The 25,301-nt window shown below is 35.7% G+C and overlaps 1 protein-coding gene across 14 annotated transcripts in view; it reads left to right on the top strand.

Annotated features, from left to right (window-relative positions):
* The window catches only part of TIAM1 (TIAM Rac1 associated GEF 1), a 196,862-nt gene that overhangs the window by 33,224 nt on the left and 138,337 nt on the right, over window positions 1-25,301 (top strand). For 13 of the 14 annotated variants that reach the window (XM_087895077.1, XM_087895070.1, XM_087895067.1 and 10 more), the window contains 2 exons: window positions 5,762-5,954; window positions 6,891-6,970. The gene's annotated coding sequence lies outside the window, so the exon portion shown is untranslated. Of the gene's footprint in view, window positions 1-5,761; window positions 5,955-6,888; window positions 6,971-25,301 lie in introns of those variants that run through there. The other variant, XM_087895080.1, reaches the window with a different exon arrangement.

The following is a 25,301-nucleotide window of genomic DNA, read 5'->3' as shown; positions in this document are numbered from 1 at the left end:
TCTGGTTTCAGCTGAATGTTGATTTTGATATGTATGTATGTATGTGTGTGTGTATGTATGTACTGTATATATGTATATATGTATATATTTGAACTTGAAAATTTCTTTTCAACCAACTTTCCCGGGAAGATCTGTATGTTTATTTAATTAATTCCACATAATGCCAAAAGTACTTTTGCCTTGCCAAAATCTTTATCTTTCAAATTTAATACTGTCCCCTTTATCTTGATTATATTCTTTGCTGTTTTGAAATATTTAAAAGTTTATTTTCCTCTTCATTTCACTTTCTATAACTCAGAAAAAAGACTAACTCACCGAGAAGTTGTCTTTCTCCTGTTGTTTTCAAGGAGCTCTTCTCAACTGTAAATTGTTTATATCCCAAAGTGATTAAGAAAATGTGGATTGGTCATATTTAGTGTCATTCAAGCGAGTTGTTTCTCCCATGACCCTCCAGCTACTCTACCTATAAGAAGACCACACGATTTCTATCCTGCATTATCCACTTGAGGAGCAGCTATCCAGTGTGCAGATGGGCAAGCTCTTGTTCTCTCCTTTATCCAGAAAGACTTTTGCCAGACAGTAATCACCGCTAGCCAGTGTTTATTTTGTGTGCCATTTCTGCTTCTTCAGAGAAATCTAGTATGCAAGAGAATTTCACCTGGAAGCAAATCATTTGAATTTATTTAGAAAATTTATATTAACAAAGAGTTTACTTAATACATCTTTTGCTGAAAAGATTAGTAGGAAAGAGTAACTAATGAACCATCATAATAAAATTATTAGGAAAGCTGAGAATTGCTATTCATATGGATCAGTCTATAGGGCTAGGTTGCGGGTCTCAAAAGGTAAATTTATGCTCATTTTTTCATACTGTACAAGTAATCTAGTCCCCACTTTTTTAGAGCAGCATATAGGTCAACATGTTTTGCATGTGAACAAGTCGTACAGCAAACATACCAAATATGTGAATCACTTCTTGTAGTACTACTGTCTAAAACATTTTGAGGTTGTATAAGTGCATACATAATTGCATACATAAGTGCATGCAATTACTGCAAGTTCAATTCTCACCAGGCTCAAGGTTGACTCAGCCTTCCATCCTTTCTAAAGTGGGTAAAATGAGGACCCGGTTTGTGGGGGCAATAAGCTGACTTTGTACAAAATATACAAAAGTATGAAGGCTATTGCTTAATGCATTGTAAGCCGCCCTGAGTCTCTGGAGAAGGGCGGCATATAAAAATAAATAAAAATAAAAAAATAAAATAAAATACATAATATTCCTGTGTATGTGTATATTTGTGTGTTTTCATTAGGTCACAAGTGACATGAATAATTATAGGATATAACCTGTTGAACTGCCACTCTGCAAACCTGTGGAATTTAGTATTTAAAACAAGTTAAGGCATAATACCATTTGCTTCTGTAGGAAGATTGGAGTCTATGTGTCTGTGTCCTAGTGAGATAGGTTGAAGATGCTTAATTTAGTTAAAGATGCATTTTTTAGGGTTTTTTTTTACTTTACATGCTTGTGCATGCCATTTGATTGTTCCTGCTTGACTCCTCCCAGCAAGAGTATCTTAAAAACAACAACAGGAAGTCAAGTCCCTATGTCTTTAGTGTACATTCACCATGCATTCTGAACAATTTGGATTTTGACATCAGTACTTTGTTCTTTGATTCCAGTTCTTGACATATTTGAGAACAAGAAGTCAAGAGTTCTTGCTTTACATGCAATACTTAAACCAGAGAGAAGTGTTTTTATTAAAAAATTTCCTCCTGTCAGAAGAATGTATTACACTAGCGGGGAAGGATATCCATTTTCTTTTTCTACTAGTGGCTTCTCATATCCTCCTCTAAGTTTTGAAGTGATTGGTTGAATGCCCTATGTCATCTTATTTTATTTAGTACAGTTCTTTAGCAGGATTCAGCCTATGTAAATATCTCATGGCAAACTCATGTTCATTTCTTCTTGATAGCTAACAGACAAATAAATATGGCTTCCACAGCAATTCAGAAATAACATTTTGTCTAAAGTTGGTGCATAAGCTACTGTGTATGACTTTTAACCTTGGTTGAAGATTTCTCTTCATTGAACATCCAGATATGTTGGATTACAACTGCTGGAAATGGTGGAGCTTAATATTTGGAGAACTTGTATTTCTTTTTCAAATGATTCTCAGGCAGGTGAGTTCACCTATTGTATATGTATTTTCATGTCCTTTAGACTCTTTGCAGTGCTGATGAATTAAATACAGGGTGACCAAAACTAAATCTGCAAGTTGGTACATGCTGTGTACTGATGGCTTTGTGCAATTCTATTCTCAGATTTAAAGCTGCAAAGTGACACAATGGATTTCCTGTTTCCTTGGCTCATATATATCGTACTGTAATGCTTTCCTTTGCTCTTTGTTTATATAGATCCAGGCTAAAAGAAAGGTATTTGAAAATTAAGGTACTTGTTAGGACTGGATAAGCCTTTGTCTGGCTTCTCAAATGCATTATATTGGAAGATCTTCTCCTTTGAAGTATGTGGTAAGAATAGGTTGAGAGATAAATTGAATCCTTCAATACAATATACAATTGTATGAGTCATGAGAACTTTGGAAAGGATCAGCCAGTTAAAGAGTGGAGATTTAAAGTGAAAAATAGTGCTCCAATTAAGGTTTGAGGAGAGTGGTAGTGGAGGAAAGCATATCTGAACAAGAAAGGATTTTGATGTGCATGAAGGCTAATTATAGGGTACTTGTTTTATTAGCTCAGTGCCCAAAATTTTGTAAGAACTCTTAATGGGACATACACTTCCTTACCACGGAGTTCTTAAATGATGTACAGTCTGGGTTGAAATTACAAGCTTTTATGTAGGGGCCTGGAAAGTTGTCAAAATTATGTTGATTTTCTGTTTCAACACAATGCTCTTCAAAAATTTTCCCATTCTTCATGTTTTAATTACTGAACAAATCTGTGCTTCAGTAGATAGTTTAAGGCAGTGTGCAAAACTTGGGAATATGCAAATTAAAAGAACTTTGAGAAGTTGGTTGATAGATGGATTTTGGTCTTGAATTCAGTGATTGGATTCATTGGGTTGATATTGATATATAATTTAAACAATAAATTGCGAAACATTTCAGTTATTAATTTTTACTGATCAGGGAGTTACATTTAATGGTCTAAATGGCCCCTTCTAACTCAGAGATTAAAATTATTGTGGTCAACTCATTAAGTATTAGAACACTTAGATTTGTAATATACCAGATTACTTGAAACAGAGGAAAAACATAGTCCAAATAATGGAAATATGATCTGACCTGACCTGACCTGACCTGACCTGACCTAACCTAACCTAACCTAACCTAACCTAGCCTAGCCTAGCCTAGCCTAGCCTAGCCTAGCCTAGCCTAGCCTAGCCTAGCCTAGCCTAGCCTAGCCTAGCCTAGCCTAGCCTAGCCTAGCCTAACCTAACCTAACCTAACCTAACCTAACATGTCATTTTTATATTGTTTTCCCAAGGCATATTCCTTTAATAATACTTCTCTATTTAGGAGATGGAGAGAGCCAATTTGGTATAGTGGTTAAGGCATCAGGCTAAAAACTGGAAGTAGCTGAGTTTACTCCTGCCTTAGGCACAAAATCAGCTTGGTATCCTTGGGCCAGTCATACTCTCTCAGCCCTAGGAAAAAGGCCATGGCAAACAATTTACAAAATCTTGCCAAGAAAACTGCAGGGACTTCTCTGGCAGTTTCCCAGAGTCAAGATTGATTTGAAGGCACTTAAAAAAAAACAACACATACACACACATAAACCAGCTTACTCTATTTGTTCTTGATAACTGCTTCTTCCTTCCTTTTCAAGCAAAACAGAATGTGTTTTGACTTTTTGTTGACTGATAATCCACATTCCTCTTGTAATTTAAAACATTCTTTCTCTCTTAGGTAGATGTAGGCCTAGATCTAAAGCAGTGAGAAATGTATCTGTTGCATTAGAAACCAGTGTTTTCATATGATTTGGACTGTAATAGATAACAAGCTGCCCTCCAGATGTTTTGACTACAACTTTCATAATTCCTGACTATGCTGCAACTAATGAGAGTTATAATCCAAAGATCTGGAGGACATTAGATAATTTAACTCTTATTTAGGGACTCAATTCATATGCTTTAAGTTCTTTTGTGAATGGGGCTTCTACCCAAATACTGTCTAGTCTAGCACCTTAATTAACTACTTCGTTACATGACTATCATTCTCATATGAGTATGTATGTGCATGTGTGTATGTATCTATGTATGTATCTAATATCTCCCTCTCATGATTAGCAGGAAGCCATATTTGTTGGACAGAACTTTTTAGATCTATTTACAACTATTAAAGAGATAGTGTGCCCCCTTGGGATAAGGGCAGAGGTGGGCGTCATATATTGTAACAACCGATTCGCCCAGAACCGAAAATGTGAGCGAGTGCGCATGTGTGCAGCATCAAAACCCTGGTGATTATATAGGACATGATAGCACAGGGCAGGTGGGTGGCCCAGCCGCTGGTCGGAACTACCGGTTCGCCTGAACCAGTCCGAACTGGCAGCAGCCCACCACTGGATAAGGTGTTGTTAATTGTAGATATGCAATTGTATGTTTTTTCAATATACCGATATTTCAGACTTTACAGAGTGATCTTTTTTTATGTATAAAAAATTGAACAATAGTATGATTTCTATACTGAAGTATGAAAATGCAATACACACATACACAGAGAGAGAGTGTATGTATGTGTGTGTCTATATCTCCATATATATCTCCATATATATGGATATAAAAACTAAAATTCTAAAACCCACTTATGCATCCCTCTCCCTCCCACTCTTTCACCTGGGGTCTAGTAAAAGCAAAATGTAGGTAAGAAGAATCACAAAATATTATCTGATTCTGTGATCTTCAGTTGCTTAATCCATAATTAGATCTGTACAACGATTGACCATGAAGGGGCTATTCTTTTAAAAGCATTCATCCAGAAAGAACAGTTTATGTGTATTTTCTTACAATTCTGCTTAAAGCCAGGGCTGCTAAAATGGTAAAGATTCAGAGGGGCAAATGGAACATTATTCTCTCAGTTGGGCAGATGGCTGTGACTTTTGTAACAATGGTATTAATAACCTCAGTAGGCTGCACAGGGAACAAAATGTGAAGTGATTGAGTTTATTTTGGTTATGTTTATAGTGAAGAAACAACCACATATTTTACTCAAAGTGGAAAAAGTTGTTGGTACCTTGAATATGTGACAAATAGAAAGTCGTGTACATAATGATTTAAAAACTGATGAAAGACAATAATTTTTAAACTGGTGAGAAACTGAAAAGTAGGTTTATTGGATTATGAAACAATTAGATGTTTCCATAGTTCAATTTATGTAGATTAATAACCACAGCTTTATGGAGCTAAATTAATGTACTGTAGAAAAATCATAGATTTTAGGGGGACTGTGTTACAGGATTATCATATATTTTACTATCAATTGCTGTAAACACTAATAATAATAGGCTCAAGTCAGGACCAAAAATATTGAAATGTGAAGAGTATCTCCAGATGTAAAGACATTAAACTATTATCTCTTCTTTTTCTGAGTAATATAAACAAATGAATATTATTGTTTTATAACTGTACTGCCTTTATAAAGAGACCCGTGCCATAAAGGGAAAAAAAGAAATGTTTTCATATTAGAAGCTGAAGCTGATCTCTACCCCTGATGTGTATCTATGTGTGTCATTTAATTTACAGCTTTCAATTTGGACATCATCTTTGGGAGCAGCTTCCCTCATGAAATATGTATTGCCCTAAAGATGTGCTGGCTTTTAAAAATATGATGTGCTAAATTGTTGCTGCTGGGTCCTCTTCAGTGTGTGACTTGGAATGCTGAACTTCAAGACTGCACACATCAAGGTCACTGAACTGCTTTTCTCATGGAGGAAAGGTATTTTTTTTTTATTATGTAGCATTGTAAATCCTTTGTTTTAAACTTAATGCATCAGATCCAAATTTGAATAGTCTCATTGGTTTGGTCCGACTAGTTTTTCCCCAATAATTACCTTGGGTTTATTTTGGTTAAATATGCATTCAACCCATTCAATGATGAACAATTTGCATGTTCATTTCAGGATTTTAAGATATTCAATAAGTGATGCAAACATGAAAGCAAATTTGCGGATGCAAAACTAAGCACATTCTTGTTATCTTACCATATACCTATTTTGAGGATGGACAGTACTTTAGTGTCAGAGCATATCCCGTACATCCAGAAATCCCAGATTCTGTGTCTAGCATCTCTAAGTAGAATGGGAGGAAATCTGAAACCTTGGGAAAATCTGCCTGTCAATGTAGAAAGTTTTCCTTCAACTGATTGGCTAGGGAAGTGCCAAATTGTTGCCCAATATAGTAAAAAAAGGTGCAAGGTTAAGAAGGTAATATTGTACCAGTCTGTATAACAAATTGATCTAAAATAGTTTAATATATTCTTATTACATTCTTTTATCATATATATACATACACACATATACACACACATATATTTTACAACTTGCTACACATCCTATATTTCAGAGTGCACGATTTATGAATCAGGACGACATTTGACCAAAAATTATATATCCAAGTTTCTTGTGCTAGAATGGCTTTAATGCTTAAGAAAATTACATGAATATCTTCTCAAGGTTCCTTGCAAAAATGAATCAAGTCATGGTTAATTTGATACGGAACAATCCCCCAGTGTCTTTCGTTATGTTGCTAAACAATCTGAGCTGTAGACAATTCTTTTCAGTTTCCCAAGGTTCTTATCTAACAGTCCCTAAGGATGACACATATCCCATGCTGCAAACCTGTGTAAATAAAAAATGGCTTTATTTCTACACAGCCATCACTCTGAAATTATGGAGCCATGATGTCAAGTGAGCTCATCAGATTGCATTACTTCTAATGGAGAAACTGCAATTGGTAAGTCAACATTCTAAGCATAGTATCATTTCTTATCACTGTTATCATGATTGTAATTTATTAAATGTTTCTTGCTCATATCACTAAGCTTCATGCTTCTAACTTCTAATTATGCTTGAGCTACAGTCTTTTGGAATGCTAGAATTCTGCATTTTCTCTTAAAAGAAAGGTGCTATATGAAGATAGTGCACAATGTTGCATAATTCTTGCAAAATAAACAAAACCCCTCCACATATATAACACATTACAATAATTAATTGCAGTGGATAGTGAGAATGTAACTTGTAAAAAAGAAAAAAGAGGCAAATGCTATACAACAAATAATTAGAAAAAGAAATGAAAATAAAATTGCTAGCCTAACCCTGATATAAATCTATATTATGATTGCACTTGAAATATTAAGTCTATTTTTTGACAATCTACCTTTAAAAAGATATTATAGAGCTGAAAAAAATGCAGACTGGAATGAATCAAATGACTGGGGAACTAGTTCCCTTACAAGGAAGTATAGGAACTGGGGCTTTTATATTTGGAATAAGAGTAATTAAAGGAAGGCATGATAAAGGCATATAAAGTCATGCATGGTAAGAAAAATGCAGCTAGGGAGAATATTTTTTCTCAGAATGTTAGAACGCACAATCATTTATTATCATTAAATGCAGATAGTTTCAAGACACATAAAGCAAGTATTTTTTTAAACAATGCATACTTAAACTATTTAATTTACTGGATTTACATGGTGATGACTGACAAATTTTGTGCTTTGTCAGAAAAGTTTTAAAAGACTAGTTGAATTTATAAACGATGGAGCTATCAGTGGTTACTAGCTTGATGGCTATGGACTACCTCTGGAAACAGTGCATGTTAAGTGGCTGCTGCGGGGAGCAACAATGAACAAGATCTGTTGCTCTTCCATCCATATTTATGGGCTTCTCAAATGCATCTGGTTGACCAAGAAGAGATATATTATGTTGGACAAGGTGATTCTGCTCTGATCCAACAAGAGGTCCCCCTACATTCTCAATGTGCAAATTATTTTGAAGAATTTTATACCAGAAGAGGTTCAAATAATATGTTATGTTTTTTTTTGTTCTGATTGAATTTCTGTGTATTTAACTTTAACATTTTTTTCCTGCTTAGATACAAATAAAAATTCATGCGCCTTAACTTGCAGAGAAACTATGCTGATACATAGTCCCCAAAAGCTAAATTAGATGTATTGTAGAGCAGGCATTTGTACTGGATACAAATTCATATTGGCTAGTATAGCTCAAAATGAGTGATTAGAGTTGAAGAAGCTCTCTCCCTCCTTCCTCCTTTTCTTTCTCTTTTCTTCTCTTTCTGTCTCTCTTTTCCTTCCCTCCCTCTTTCCTTCCTGCCTTCCTTCCTTCCTTCCTTCCTTCCTTCCTTCCTTCCTCCCTCCCTCCCTCCCTCCCTCCCTCCTTCCTTCCTTCCCCTCCTCCCTTCCTCCCCCCTCCCTGCCTCCCTCCCTCCTTCCTTCCTTCCTTCCTTCCTTCCTTCCTTCCTTCCTGCTGGAAACCATACTTGAGATGTTTCTGAAGCTGAAGCATTGACAGGTATCTGTTTTTCTAGCCAAAGATGCAAATTCTTTTTTAAAATAGTTGAAGCTGATAGAATAAAAGGTAAAGTTAATTCCCAGTGATAAATTTTAAGTATTATATATTTGCCTAATTATTGATGAAAACATTTCCTTCTAGAATTACCTTTATGGCTAAAGATGAAGGAAGGAAAGACTGCCACTGTTTTATGTGGCTGTGTTTGCACAAGTCAAGAAATAATGCTAAAACTACATTCTGAAAGATGGGATTTCCTGTCTCAGATTAAATTCTTAACAAGAATAAATTCTCTGGAGTGGCGTCCTATTATTCTGGGCTCTGCTAGAAGTGCTGCAAATATTTCTGCTTTGTCTGGCTTTTAATCTATGATTTATTATTGTTTTTGACTTGTAGTGACCAGTGGGGGAAGTGATTTTAAGGGTTAGATGTGTAATTAATCTCAATGCATGTTACTGTACAAATAAGTGAGACTGTTCATTTCTCTCAATAACATTTTGCAAATACCTTTAAGTGACTCCTAGGCATTCCTATAATGAAGACAGCAGAGCCTAAAACTTTGCTGTACAATATTCCAGGTTCCTTTTCTCTTCAAGAAAGAATGATTTTTTTTAAAATGTAAAAAATAAATAAATCAGGTGGAGCAGGGAACTGGCACTCACAGTGAGAGACATGTGTGTGATACCTAAAACTGGAACAAGCTTTAAAGAAATGGGGCTCCTCTAGTCTTAGGAAAACAAAACAATTGTATTTTTTGACAGTACAATTAATATGCCAACATTCATAAAAATAGATGCAGTGATTTTCTAATATGCCCTTTGAATGTAAACACTTCAAACAACGTGAAAAAATTAATTCTCTCTGTGTGTGTGTGTGTGTATTTTATGCAGCCATGTCTTTAGCTCACAGCCATTTTATAAGTGGGTATTTCCCCCTTATTACAAAATTTAATTCTAAGAGAATGTCTAAAACAGATTCTTAACTCATTACCCCTACTTTAAAATAATTCTGATCAGATTATGTGGTGCCAGCAAAAATTCTATGTTACTACATTATTATTATTTTAACTGGATTTTAGTAACAGCAATGTACTTTCTATCCTACCTTTCAATGATGCAATCAGAGCAGCCAACATTATTGACAAATTATTTTTGGAACAGAACATTTGTAAAGGATAATGTAATACTGTCTTTTGTTAGAGATGGGTGAGAATGCTTATCTCTGTGCTCAGAGGGCAGCTAGTAAACCCAAACTGGCTATATATGAAGATATCTTCAATAGAGACCCTAACAACATAATTTTGAGTGTTGCTTGGCAGAAGTTCAACTGCATTTAATCCCAGATAAATAGTATGGGTTTGGAGTCTAACATTAACATATTTAAGTTCTTCTGCAATTTGTTCCTAGCATGGAAAATGATTTTTATTTTATGCATTTTCAGAAGCAGTTGTACATATTATCATTGTATAATGATAATTTATTGTAAATTTCAGTCACTCTTGATTTAAGTATCTACTTTATGTATTATCATTGTTTTTTATTTACAAACATAGAAACATAAAACAAACATAAAACACAAAAAGAAGAATCTAAATCAGGAACAATAAAGTAAATGGAATAAAGCAATTGGCAGCAGTTCAGGAAGAAGCCATTATGCGAGCAGTCCATTAAAGCTAAAAGCAATATATCCTCTTCAAAAGCCTGGCAAAATAAAAACTTCTTTGCTTTATGTGTAAAGTTGGATGTTGGAGAGAGACTTGATTTATTAAGTCCCTCAGAAAAATGAAGGTATTGGAGAAAGCCTTCAGAAAAAAAGTCTTCTGTTGTTCATCTGTAATCTAAATAAATTAATCTTGTTGCAACTTCAGAATGGAACTTTCCTAGACTGGAGCTCACTTAATAGTTGTAGTTCCAGAGTTGGTAAATGATCTTATTTTGTTGGATGTTTGATTGTCTTGTCTTCCTAACTTTGCTTCCTTCAGATCGGTTGCACTTCAGCTTCTTTAATAATAAGAGCTGAAGTCTAGGTCAGCTGGACGGTATCAGGTTATAGAAAGCTGATGTGAAAGATTATTTGCATAGAACATTTTTTTCCTGTTAAAAAAAGTCCATTTTTATGTTAAAAAAAGTCCTTCATCTTATTCATGCATGCTTTCATTTTTCCTATGTACCCATGGTTTTTTTTTAATCCTGTGCTTTTGACATTGTCTTTAAAAGCATGTTTTATGGTTTAAAAATGCTAATGTAAATTAATGAAGATTGTGAGCAACTGAAGTTTGGCTGCATAGAATTCACACCCATTTGAGCTTGGAATACCATCTGGTACAAGCTGAAAGTCTGACAACATTGGAAATACAGGATAATTAAAAAAAACAAATGTTGACATAAATTCATGCGCGGGCGCACACACTCACAAAATACTGAGAAGTGATACAATAATTAATAATTCTGTGCATTTCCCTAGTTTCTTTTACTTGTTTGTATTACAGATATAATAAAGGGTTTTCCCCACTTCCATTATGTCTGATTCTCAGAGCCTGCTGGGACAAGTCCCTTCAGTTTTCTTGGCAAGGTTTTTCAGAAGTGGTTTGCCATTGACTCCTTCCTAGGGCTGAGAGAAAGAGACTGGCCTAAAGTCAATCCAGCTGGCTTTGTGCCTAAGGCGGGACTAGAACTCATGGTCTTCTGGTTTCTAGTCTGATGTTTTAATCACTACACCACCAAACTGGTTCTCATGATAAAAGTAACGCAGCTCTAATACAAGATAAAGATAGTCCTCAACTTACGACCACAACTGAGCCCAAAATTTCTGTTGCCAAGTGAAACATTTGTTTCACTTTATGACTGTTCTTGCCACAGTTGTTAAGTGAATCCCTGCAGTTGTTAAATTAGTAATGTGGTTGTTAAGTGAATCTGGCTTTCCCATTGACTTTGCTTGTCAGAAGGTCACAAGGTAATCACATGATCTTGGGACACTGCAACCTTCATAAATATTTAATTGCCAAGCGTCTGAATTTTGATCATGTGATCATGGGGATGCTGTAACAGTTGTGTGAAAAATAGTCATAAGTCACTTTTCTCAGTGCTGTTGTAACTTTGAATAGTCACTAAATGAACTATTATAAGTCAAGGACTATCTGTAGTTGTAGTCCTTCTTTTGCATGCTGCCTTGAATGACTTTCCAGTCTATGAGAATTTTGGCAATAATACTTGAAAGACGGGACCTCTAGAACTGGCATTTCTTGTAACAAGAATTCATTCCTCATTTCTTAGAGATAACAAGATTGTAAAGTTAGGTTTTTTTTAAAGGCAAGACATTTTTTTAAAAATGCAAACGTCAGTGCAAACATCACTTTTTGAGCCATAAGCATAAACCTGATTTTCTTTCATTTTCATAAGTTAGAAATGGAAAACATGGTTCCTGTAGGCAAAGGAAAGGCTTTTGGAGCACTTGCAGTAATTGAGGAGGTGGAGAATACTTGAACACTTTCTAAAATGAGGAGTGAATACATTGCATCTGCTTTGTGTAGGAGTGCATCTCTGAATTCTATCTGGCAGCTGTAGTATCCAGCTAAAATACTGTTCTCTAACTCCTACGCTGCCAATATTCTTCCTACACCATCTTTCTTTGGATAAAATCCCTCCTGTGAGAATAGTAGAGCTAGATACCTTAGGGACTCAGTCTGCAGGTTGTTGCTGGTAAAATACCACTCTGTGAACAAAATCCTATAGGTCAGTCTTGCTGAAGATAATTCTGTCGGTTTTTGCTTCACGCTTTATCTTCTGTGGTGCATTCATAAATAAAATCAAAATGACATCAACTTTTAACAGGCAGATGTTAGATATCTGAAGGAATTTAAGTCCGACTTTTTTTTTTAAGCTTTTTAATAATACCCTACTGAGAAAGAATCTCTGGATCATGTTTTGTAATCTTAGCCAAACAAGAGTGAGCAGAATAAGAAAGAATTTCAGTTTGAGCAAATGCAAATTTGATGGTGAAGGAATCCTTTTGGCACTAAGGGACAGGTGAGTAGATTTCTATGGTCTAGACCTTGGCTTGAAGAGTAGCAGGAGATACTGGAATTTATATCACAGGATGGAAGATATTTTTTCCTTGTTTCTTCTAACCAGAAAATTCTGTCAGGAGACTTACTCCCTGCTTCTCTAAAGGCCTGCATCTTCCTCTCTCCAGTTAGCAGTCTTAATGGCATAGTGACGAGATAAAAACCTTGATTTCTGACTTGAGTTGTCTTTTCTCAGAAAATAAATAAAAGTCCTATCTACTGTATTAATCTACGACTAGATCAGTGGTGGGTTGCTACCGGTTCGCACTGCATCGGGTGAATCAGTAGCAGCAGTGGGAGGCTCCGCCCACCTGCCCGGACGCTTCTGCGCATGTGCAGAAGCGCCACGCACGCACGAGCGAACTGGTAGCAACGGGATTTGGAACCCGCCTCTGAACTAGATCATAACTGGAAGATATTGACAACCAGGGGATATTATTATTAGTTTAGGTAATCATTGCCAGTAGGACAGCGAAAGCTGTAATATCTTCAGGGTGTAAATTGAGAACATGAGAAGGACTAGTTATTTTTGATCAGACTCCTATCTGGTCAAAATTCAGTTTTGTCAGTTTTGACAATGCAGAATCACATCATTGGGGAAAATAACATCCCTTAGCCAATGATATTGGATGTAATTCACAATAAAGCTGGGTAAGGCTTCTTTGTAAGAGAGGCTTTATAATATATGGGTCAATGTACAATCCCTTTTTTCAAATTATTTTAACAGTCACATCCTTTTGCAGCCCTTCTTGGCTGCTTCAGAAACTTTTTTGACAGTTTCTACACTTTTTGTGAAGGATTTGTCCATGGCCAATACAAAGCCTTCATAATTAGTAGTCATTGCTTACCTTCTATTGCATTGATAATTGATATAATTATATTTAAGAAATAAAAAATTAAATCATTAAATGTTATTTTAATTCATTTTCAAGTGCAGATAGGTTTCTTTTCTGCAAGATCTTTAGTGAGACCTTACCCTATTCTATATGTGAATGTTATCTTTGTCAGAATAGAATCACCTACTTTAGTAGATCTCTCCCTATCTAAATAAACTACTTTATAAAAAATGCATTGGTATGTACATTTAATAACTAAAAAGGATATATTCACAATTGGTTGCCAAATAAAAGCTTTCTGTACAGAAATCCTTATTAGTTAGAGAGCAAAATAAATCACAGTGCAAAGATGTAACATAGTTTGAATTAAAAAGGAGTATCTGAAAGTCAAAATCAGACTGTAGAATTTTGCAACATGGGTAGAAGGATGGACAGAGCTGCCAAGCAAGAAGAAGTCACAGTGGTCTCCATAGGTGCTTGCCAATTTCATCAGAAGACCAGGAGTGGTATTAGCTCCACACGCGTTTCACTTTTGACCATGTGTGTGGCATTTCCATGTATGTAGAAAAGGAGCAGGGCTTGCATAGCAATGCTGCTGATAGCAGTCCAAACCTTCCCTCTGGATGCCAGATGATATTTTTAAGGATTAGTTTTCACAGAAGGATGGAGCTCAAGGATCTCGAGAGAGAGCTTTTAACATGCATTTTAAAAACATATGCTTTTATTAATATGACACGTGTCTTTTTGAATGACATTATGGTCCAAAATTCTGAAAGACTTTTGATCACAAAATCCCAAATCTCTTTTTATAAATGTAACTTAGGGACTCAACATATTTACATACCCCAAGAACTACCTCCTGCAAGGTCAGAAGTTAACAGCTTGAAACTCAACTAGTTAATTATCATAAGGAAGGACAGATGGAAATTGCTCTCCTACCCCAAAAAGGAAACTTCACCTCCTGCACAGCAGGAGGAAAAGGTGTTAGAATTTGCACCTTAATTAAACTATAAATAGATCTTGCATTTGTTATATAGCAGTCACTAAATTTTTCTCCTGTCAGTTTTATTATTTACAGTAAATCTGCTTATCAAAGATTTGCATCCTGAGATGTACGCTCGAGCCTCCTTCCAGTTCTAATGTTTGCCAAGAAAAGGCTGACAATACCTTTAAATATAGCATCACAAATGACTCCATTCTTGCTGAGATCAGTGTTTCTCCCCAAGGTCTCTTGCTGCCATTTGGCTCACCTGTTGATTGCAGCAAGTGCAAAGAAAATGTCAGCATTAATAAAGACATTCTAGGACTTTAAATGCTTAAAATACTTTAGGGGGGCATAATCCCATCTTCTGTTCCCTTGAATTTATGGAAAAATTTAATGATTATTTTTAGCTCCATTATATTTTTTTCCATTAAAGCCACAAGATATACTGTATGTTGAAGGTGGAGTCCTTGCTGCTCTCTGAGCTTGGTTATTTTCTTGTAGCTGTTTCAATACCTGGCCAGGTAACATAATCAGTACTTGCATGTATAACCTGCAAGAAAACCAAACTCAAAGAGCAGCAAGGACCCTGAGCTTCAAATGCTCTCTGCTATTGATATTTTGAAGGTGTTGGGCAAGAGTATTATTTTGATCCCTGTTCCCATGTCAAACATACATTTTGGACCAAAGACAGATAAATCGTTGGTTTCTGAAGTCATGGGTAATTAGGGATATTATCACTTTAGGTCAGCTTATTATCCTCCAAAGTTTTAAACCATTTGAATAATTGAAAGAAGATTGGGGTTTGTCTAAAATTGTAAAATTTTAACCCTTTGCCTAATTTTAGCCCAAATTTGGACTTTAACAGCATCTAAGGCTCCCAAATTATTATGTATTGGAGTATGCATTAGATTCTAAGTCTACAGTATTTTTATAAAGTAATGTATTACTATGGTGAATATTAGATACTTGGAAAAAAAATATCTGGCATAAATTACCATACCATATTAAGAAATCAATGGCTAAGAAATTAATATTAAATATGGTTCTTATAATCTTAGCTCAACAAAAGATTATTGTTCCTGTTATAAAATAGAAGTGTAAAATGGATGAGACATATATTTATATGATTGATTTTGTCCTGTTATTGCTGTGCTTTGATTTCATAGCCATAAGCTTGTCAGCATGCTGTATTAACAATCTGTATAGTTTACAGATACGAATGTATTTTTAATGAATATAGTAAAAAATGGAAATTTACTATATGAAGACTTATGGATGTATCAAGCATGGAAGATAGAAAACATTATTCTTTCACTGGCTGCTAACATTTACTGCAAGGCAAGAGAAATTGAAGGAAGGGAATGCATCGATTCGTAACTTTAACATGCTCTATGCCTTTAATAACCTCCTTTTGTTGGTATTATGCCAGTGTCAGAAGAAAGAATTCCCTGTGGGACAGGACATTTTATGGTGATACAGTTTTCTTCCAGATAAATAATTGATGGGTATTTAGTTATGAGGAATGGTGATGTCTGTTTCAATAATAGAAATTAAAAATACTTTATTTTAACAAGAAAATAAGTAAAATTATATGGAGAAAATTGGGATAAGAATATGAAGAGAAAAACCAAGAATTGATATTACAAAAGTGATTGTTGCTAAAAGTAATATTTCAAAAGCAGGAAAAAAAATAAAGAAGGGGAACAAAAGTGCATTTATCATGTTTTTCTTAGAAAAATTAGCTGAACTCTGCCTTGTTTATCAGTATTTTAGTAGTAATTTATCAAATCAAAAATATAAAATGCAAAATTTCCAATAATCTTTGTATTTCAGTCAACTGTAGGTTCAAAAAACGTGAATTTGTGGGATTCAATCATTCCTCAGATGAAGCCACTCAGTGAAACATGGGAATCTTTATAATTGGCATTATATCTTTGGAAAATATAGCTGATGTGAAAGTGCTAGGTTTATATAACATACTCTGTATGTATGGCGTTTGCAATTCATAGCACATTTCTTAATCAAGCTAATGATTAATATTTCATAACTGGAAATAGTTCTTGAAAGCCACTATATTTATTAATAAACCTTTATTAATTTTGTTAATGTGCTCATTGGACAACAGGGGGTTATAAAAATTGATTTTATATCCAAGATGCTTCTGTATCTACAAAATCTACGGAAAAGAAAAATCTGTTTTCTCTTTCTCCTTTTTATACAGTTATGAGTTTTTAGGAATTTGAATATTGTTCTAAGAAATGGGATGGTGCAATAGGGATTACCGGTAGGTAACTATAAACAGGCAGGTGCAAAAGTTATCCTCAGAGGAAGACAAAGAGTATTTCACAGGTTTTAGATCTATGATGTTAAAGGTACATAAGTCAGAAAATATGCTTGCGCAATGGCTGTGAATGGCGTTGCTCAAGCACTTTAGGTAAATATAGATAATCCTTGATTTACAACCATTTGCTTAGCAACTGTTCAAAGTTACAATAGTGCTGAAAAAAGTGAATTAAGATTGGTCTTTGCACTTATGACCATTGCAGAATCCCTGGGGTCATGTGTTCAAAATTCAGACACTTGGCAATCAGCATGTATTTATAATGGTTGCAGTGTCCTGGGATCAAATGATTGGCATTTGCGACCTCTTCAACTGGCTTCCAACAAACAAAGTTAGTGTAGGAAACTGGATTCATGTAACAACTATGGATATTTGCTTAACAACAGTGGCAAAATAGGTCATAAAATTGGGTATAACTCACCGAATGATTGCCTCACTTAGCAACAGAAGTTCTGATCCTAATTGTGGTTGTTAAATTGACTTCCTGTATAGTTTTAATCAATTGCAGTAATGGGATATGGTTGGTACAACTAAAGAAAGATGTGTAGATCTTTGATACCTGATGCATGGAGGTGGATTAGGTTAGTTAAAATCAGATTTAAACCCAAGTGACTTGGAGTCAAGAGTTTCTCAAGCAATTCCATTTTGCATAAAAATTTTGCATAAAATTTTTTCAGGAACAAATAATGTACCAAATGTGTAGACTAATTTTTAGATTTGTCCCAGAGATCCATTAACTCTTGCTTAGTGTTGGAAACCTGTGTTATGCAATCCCCGAAACAAGTACTACTCTCTTCGGTTTTAAAATTAGAGAGTAGAAAAGACTCAGTACATGAAGGGGGGAAAAAGCAATAGATGAAAGAATTTGGGGAATAGAAAATTTCACTGCTAAAATAAATAGGACACAGAATAGTTTGTCTGGCTACAAACATGTAAGTACAGTTGATATGGTTAGCAGATGGTATTGCATTGAAACAAAAAATCACATATATGTTGAAGAACTGTAGGTCAGTGATAAACAAGAGTTTGCAAGATGTGTGGCAACTGATACATAAATCTATGCTTGTAAAGCAGTCAGATAAACTGTCAATTGACTAGGGTCACAAAGTCAGACTGATCATGATTCCTTTTGCTTCATGGTTGATTGATAACAGAACGCAATAACAGAATTGGAAGGAACGTTGGAGGTAGTTTTCACTTTGTTTATCAAGATTGCAACCAGGGAATCTTAAAAGGCAAGTTTCTCGTTTGTTTAGTGCCAGTATGCTGGCTGGGGAATTCTGGGAGTTGGTCCACACATCTTAAACTTGCCAAGATTGGAAAATGCTGATTTTGTGCTTCAAGAAACTTGCTGTTGAGATTGCTTTTTACGTAAACCTGGATTATGTTTTTGCAAGACCATCTAATGTTATACAGTACGTCATCGGCCCTTTTTGCTGACTGAAACAGAATTGGAGCACTATAGTTGCAGAAGCAAAGAACAGGTTTTCTTCTTAGTGCTCTATCTGAAAACTGAAGCTTTCTTTCATATGAGTAAATAGTTGCATTCACAGTTTGGGATCAGAACTGAATAGGTAGTCCTCCACTTACAACAGTTGATTTAGTGACTGTTCAAAGTTACAACAGCATTGAAAAAAGTGACTTATGATCATTTTTCAGATTTGCACCACTGTACCATTCCCATGATCATGTGATCAAAATTCGATGCTTAGCAACTGACTCATATTTATGACGGTTGCAGTATCCTGAGGTCATATGATCACATTTTGCAACCTTTTGACAAGCAAGATTCACTTACCCACTGTGTTACTAACTTAACTGCAGAGATTCAATTAATAACTAGGGCAAGAAAGGTCGTAAAATGGGGCAAAACTCACTTAGCAATAGAAATTTTGGGCTCAATTGTGGTTGTAAGTCGAGGACTACCTCTATTTGATTCCGATTATTTGGACTTCATGCAAAATCTTGCTTCTTTGCTTCTTATACAGCCACCATTTGATTCTGTTCCTTAGAGGGTTGATGATGGAGAATCAAAACAAAATGAAACAAAAGGTCAGGATTTGCAGTGGCATATTAGATAACTTAAATTTCCTTCAGCTCCTATTCTCTTGTTGCTAGACAAACTAGTTGTTCTTTCTAATGGGAAAATCCTGTAATATCACTGAAAGCAAATGGGAATGAATGGCAGGCCATTAAATGACATCAGTTCTCTGGGTGTATCTTATTTCAGTTTGCTATGGCATGTTTACAATAAATGATCTGGCTCTCAAAAAGCCTTAAATGAATGAAATACTTTGTGCATGATGTTGCCCTTTCTGCATCTAGAATATCGGCATATAAATCATTAATTTTCTGAAATGTTTTATATATTATTAAAATGTATTTTTAAAAATTGTGATCAGACATTTTTGATCCTGCTACCGTATTTTCCGGCGTATAAGACGACTTTTTAACACATGAAAATCTTCTCAAAAGTCGGGGGTCGTCTTATACGCCGGGTGTAGTTCTCCTGTAACCAGGCAGACCAGCCCGAAAGGCTCTGACGAGCCTTAAATGGCTCTGGCGATCCCAGCTCTGGCGATCCCAGCTCTGACAATCCCAGCTGAGTTCCCTGCAACTCAGCTGGGATGGCCAGAAACCACGTAAAAGGGAAAAAGTTTTTTCCCCTTTTACTCTGAGGATCCCAGCTCTGACGATCCCAGCTGAGTTCCCTGCAACTCAGCTGGGATGGCCAGAAACCACGTAAAAGGGAAAAAGTTTTTTCCCCTTTTACTCTGAGGATCCCAGCTCTGACGATCCCAGCTGAGTTCCCTGCAACTCAGCTGGGATGGCCAGAAACCACGTAAAAGGGAAAAAGTTTTTTCCCTTTTACTCTGAGGATCCCAGCTCTGACGATCCCAGCTGAGTTCCCTGCAACTCAGCTGGGATCGCCAGAAACCACGTAAAAGGGAAAAAGTTTTTTCCCTTTTACTCTGAGGATCCCAGCTCTGACGATCCCAGCTGAGTTCCCTGCAACTCAGCTGGGATGGCCAGAAACCACGTAAAAGGGAAAAAGTTTTCCCCCTCCAGCTTGCTTACCTCAGCTGCTAATCGCAACGCTTGCCTTGCTTTGCTTGCTTGAATCTATTCAGGCAAGCAAGCAACTCCCTGCCTGCAATCAAGCAAGGAGTTAGTTGTGGACTTCAACTCCCAGAATTCCTCAGCCAGCAAAGCAAAGCTGGCTGAGGAATTCTGGGAGTTGAAGTCTACAAGTCTTAAAGTTGCCAAGGTTGGAGACCCCTGTTCTATTGGGTAAGTTTTTTTCCCCTTTGGGAGCTTTAAAAAAAATAGTCAATTGGGGTTTTTTTAGTTGTTCTTTTTTAGACCTAGCCATTTAGGAAGCCTTTTAGGAAGTTTTAAATTTAGCTTTCATATAAAAATAAAAATAAAATAAAATAAAATAATATTTGTGCAGCTTTCTGAGATTTAGTGTGTTTCTGTAGTGTTTCACTCCAACTACACAAACACACAAAATCTCACAAAGCTGTATGTGGAATTTTGTGTGTGTAAAGTGTGAAAGTTGGTTTTTTGGACTTTTTGTGGCTGTGTGAGGTTCCTGCTTGTTGCAGGGGCCATTTTGGGTCTAGCACAGCTGCTTTTACATTGTGGGTGAGCCAGTTGTGTTGTGTTGTGTGTGTTTAGAGTGTGAAAGTTTTTTTGGGGGGCTTTTTGTGGCTGTGTGAGGTTCCTGCTTGTTACAGGGGCCATTTTGGGTCTAGCACAGCTGCTTTTACATTGTAGGTGAGCCAGTTGATGTTTTTTAATTTTTATTTGGTGTGCATTGGAAGAGGGGCAGTCTTATATGGCAAGTATAGCCCAAACCCTATATTTTAACAGGAAAAGTTGGGGGTCGTCTTATATGCCCAGTCGTCTTATACGCTGGAAAATACGGTAATTAAATGAAAGAAATACATTGCCAGGAATTATCTCATTATTTGAAAGATTACTTGTCCTTGTTTGTAGAGAATTATGGATAGGCAAGGACATCCAAACATATATTTAACTGAATAGGCAATCGATCATGATCATATATTGATTAGGTTGATGCATATCTCCTAAAATGATGTAACTGTATCATACCATGGGCATTCTTTTAGATGTTTGCTTCCAAAATAGTTTAATGTGGAAGAACTTGTATTTTTGTAGAAGTTGGGGAATTATTTTTTTTTACCTTGGCATAATGTGCTAATTATCAATGCTATCAATTTATCTGGTGAATCCATTAAACAGCACCAATATTCAGATTGGTTGCTAAGGTGCAATGCTGAACATTTACTGTATGTGTTTTCCCCCTCCAAAAATAATGTATAAAAATTGGGATGGGGTTCTAGAGGCATATGCAAGTACAGATACTAGGTGTAGTAACAGAGGGCATAAGAAGACAATCTTGATTAACTTAAAAGCCATGTAGGCAGGAAACTACTGGAAGGATAGTCTGGATATATTTGGAAGCACCAGATTGAAAAATACCAAGATACTGTAGATCATTGAGATTGCAATCTTTTATCTTACTGAGTTTGGAACAAGTGTACAAAAGATTAGGCTGTTAGTAACATATAGTGTTCCTCACTTCTGCTAATCGTGGAAAGTTCACTTATAGTGAACTACTAATGGAAGTACCTATAACCCTTACAGATACTTCCATATGACATGATATGACATTATAGAAATATACATATGAATGACAGAACCATGTAGTATATAAAATTACCTTCCACAAAGGACTGATTGATTGCCTACAATCTGTTGGCAATGGCTGTCGAGATGTATCTGAGAGGATGCGTATAAAACATGTTTTCATGCAACATGTGCTATTATATGAATACAGTAGCTTTCTGTATGAGTAGCTTTCTGCAAGGCCTTTAACACCTTTTATTACTAAACCTTGAGCCCTGGACCTGTGGGTGAGCCCATATCATAGATATGTTGATTGCCTTGGTTGGTTTTTATCTTGGCTGTTGTATATGTTATTTTTTATTTTGTTATGTTGTTTTTACCTGGTTTTTATTCATTGTTAGCCTCCCAGAATCATCTATTTGAGACAGGGACTGTATAAATCAAGTAAGCAAACCAATTAAACATCCAGAATCACACAAGTGAAATGAGTGAAGTAGAAATTTGATAGAATGAAATAAAATAAAATAAACAAGCGGATTATGCATTGGGGCCATTTTTTTAAAAAAATTGATTTATATGCCGCCCTTCTCTGAAGACTCAGGGCGGCTTACAATGCGTTAAGCAATAGCCTTCATACTTTTGTATATTTTATACAAAGTCAGCTTATTGCCCCCACAATCTGGGTCCTCATTTTACCTACCTTAGAAAGGATGGAAGGCTGAGTCAACCTTGAGCCTGGTGAGATTTGAACTTGCAGTAATTGCAGGCAGCTGATGTTATTTATTTATTTATTTACTTAATTTTTTTCCCCAAATAACTCAAGGTAGCAAACATATCCAACACACTGTTCTCCTATTTTCTCCACAAAAACAACCCTGTGAGGTGAATTGGACTGAAAGAAACTGACTGGCAAAGGGCACCCAGCTGGCTTTCAGTGCTAAGGCAGGATTTGAACTTTTGTCTCTTGCCTGGTGCCTTAACTACTAGACCAAACTGGCTCTGGGCAGGCACTGACAATTAATTTAATTCACTCAGACACGTTTTTATACCTCTGTAACAGTATAGTGTAATATATAAAACGTGTGTCAAGCTACATAGCATGTATATTGAAAGCTGGCAGCTGACTCATATTCTTCTTGAAATATTAGTTAAATAAAAAGGTTTTATTTGTAACAAGATGAAAACAAAATCAAGATGAGAGAAAGATGTGAGGTATTAGCAGTCTCAAGATCTGCTGGGAATGTCAATAGTGTTGGAAAGTAAATTTGAAGCCTTGGGTAGTTTTCCTCTCTGTGATAAACAGACACAAATATAGAAATGTATAGCTTAATACTGAGATATTGATAAAAGACAATGCACATTCAAAGAATTATTCTTTATCAGCTGGAATACAGTGGCAAATCTCATTTTGAAGTACAGACTACTCTATCTTTATGACATTTATAATCAAAATAGGAATTGATTTGTTATTAAGAATTCCTTTTTTATATTTGGGAAAAAACAGCTACCTACATTACATTAGCCCTCTCCAGTTTAGAAGCATCCAAGATACGTTGGATCATAACTTCCAGAATTCTCGTTTAGCATGGTCAATCAGGAAAGTTAGACTGTACATCCTGTACATTTCACTATTAGAGCTGTGCAAGTCCTTCAGAAAAGTTCTTTAGAATATGTAAGAGAGCACAAGATGCAGCTCTTTTTAAATCGATTAACAAGTGAATTTTTTTCCAAACTTTGTGTGGCTGTACTTTGAATGTGTCTACATGCATAGCTACTTCTTTCAAAACAGGATAATATCTGTTTAATCATTTTAATGTTTTTTTTTACAATATTTGTTAATATGGATTAGATTTTGATTATTAAAGAGAAGGATGAAAGGAATTTAGACTAACTGGAAAGGAGGATTATATATTTATATTGTTAGATATTTCTGTTAATTTTTACTGGACCTTTGTTGATTAATAAGGAGAAGTGAAGATTTAGAGAAGAGTTATTAGAAAAATGGGCTGGGATGTATATTTTTTGTATTTTTTTATTAGGTTCTTGCTTTTATTTTAATATCAATCGTAATTAAATTATTGAAAGCAGAGTAACATGGAGACAACTGGAACAATTTTTCAAAGTTATTGCACCTCCATGAAAAAAGATATGATTGCTTTAATGATTAAAAAACAAAAAGGTACATTGAATGCACTCCTGCAAGTTCCAAAGCAGCCATTTTGAAGGATTTGCACAGCCTTAATGATTACCTTTCAGTGGTAATTACAGACTATCTGTTATTTCACAAGATGTCTTTCACAAGACAGTGCCTGAGAAACTGAGTTTTGGTTGCTACATTTCTGAAGTGCTTGAAGTTGGGGAATATGGGCTTGTTTGTCTGGATTTTTGCTTATTTGTTCTAAAGGCAGTTTGTTGGTCATTCATTGTTTTCAGTCAGGCACCAGTCCTTTTTAATCTCTGGTGGATATTATTCTGCTGTGTCAGTGTAGAATTCCTTTGTCCAGAAAAGTTTTCTTTGTTCATTTGAATTAAAGTTAATAAATATTTAGACATATCGGTTAGATCTGTGTTAGTCCAGAGATGTCCAAGTTGTTTCATAAAACAAGGATGCCAACATGCACAGAAACACTATATCTGCTTTATATTTAATTGTTTTTGAACTAAGGTATAGATATGTGCTTCCTAACCTACCAAATTTACTCTTAAATGATATTTGAATGCATTAGCATACTTAAAGAAATAAAGTGGTTTTTCAGCAGTGCTCATCTTCCTAGAGTTTTACTTATAATTAAAAATTATCTTGGAAGAACTGTTTGAACATTCAGCAAAATGCACTGGCCTGCATGGTTTTGTGCAGATCTCGGTGTGCACATGTATCACTGCTCCTGCGGGAGCTGCATTGGTTGTCAATTTGCTTCCGGGTACAATTAAAGGTGCTGGTTGTCACCTTTAAATCCCTTCATGGCTTGGAACCATCTGAGGGGCCATCTCTTGCTGGTCACATCTACCTGACCCACTAGAGTGGGGAGGCAGGGAATGTTGTGGGTCCCATCCCCTAGAGAGATGCATCTGGCGGGATCCAGAAGAAGAGCCCTTCTCTGTGGTGGCTTCCTCTCTTTGTAACATCATTCCCCCAGAGATTAGTATGGCCCCCCCACTCTAACAGTCTTCTGGAAGGCGCTGAAGACCTGGTTCTGTCAGTGGGCCTGGGGAACCCAGAGTGGGATGGAGCCCATTAAATTACTGATGTGATATTTTGTCGCCAGGGTGAGGGGGCTATTATATTATTTTATTATATTATTTTCTTTTATTAGTTTTATTTTTTATATATATGGTGTTTTTATACCCCGTAAGCCGCTTTGAGTCACTATGTGCGAATAGGCAATATGTAAATCTAATCAACAAACAAACAAACAAACAAACAAACATTTTCTCAGTGGTTTCAGGTCAATTCAAATATTCAAATCTTTTATGAATCCAATGTATAATTTCACACTGAGTTAGAGGAAAGAATGGTAAGTATAAGAAGGAGTGAAGTGGTTGGGAAGAGAAGCAAAGGAGCTAACAAGAGGAGAGAACTTTAGATTTCAGCTACTTTTTAAAAGATGTCTAAAAAGAAGATATACAACCATATGAATGTAAATAATAATAGAGACATACTTGCCTTCCCACCTGTGTACACGTCTCCCAGAGGGATGGCTGACAAGCAAAAGATTCCAACTACTGCAGAGCCACTTTGCTAAAACGGGACTAAGTATCCTGCTGGTAGAAAATTCCATAACATTAAAAATGTTTTAAAATTACAAATACCTAAATGGACAGCAACTTAATAATTATGATTATAAGACCAATTTTTATTATTTTTATTCAGACAAC

This window comes from Pantherophis guttatus, chromosome 5 (genome assembly GCF_059756535.1).
Source record: "Pantherophis guttatus breed Tessera chromosome 5, ASM5975653v1, whole genome shotgun sequence".
Taxonomy (NCBI): Eukaryota; Metazoa; Chordata; class Lepidosauria; order Squamata; family Colubridae; genus Pantherophis; species Pantherophis guttatus.
This window is presented reverse-complemented; position numbering and strand designations above follow the sequence as displayed.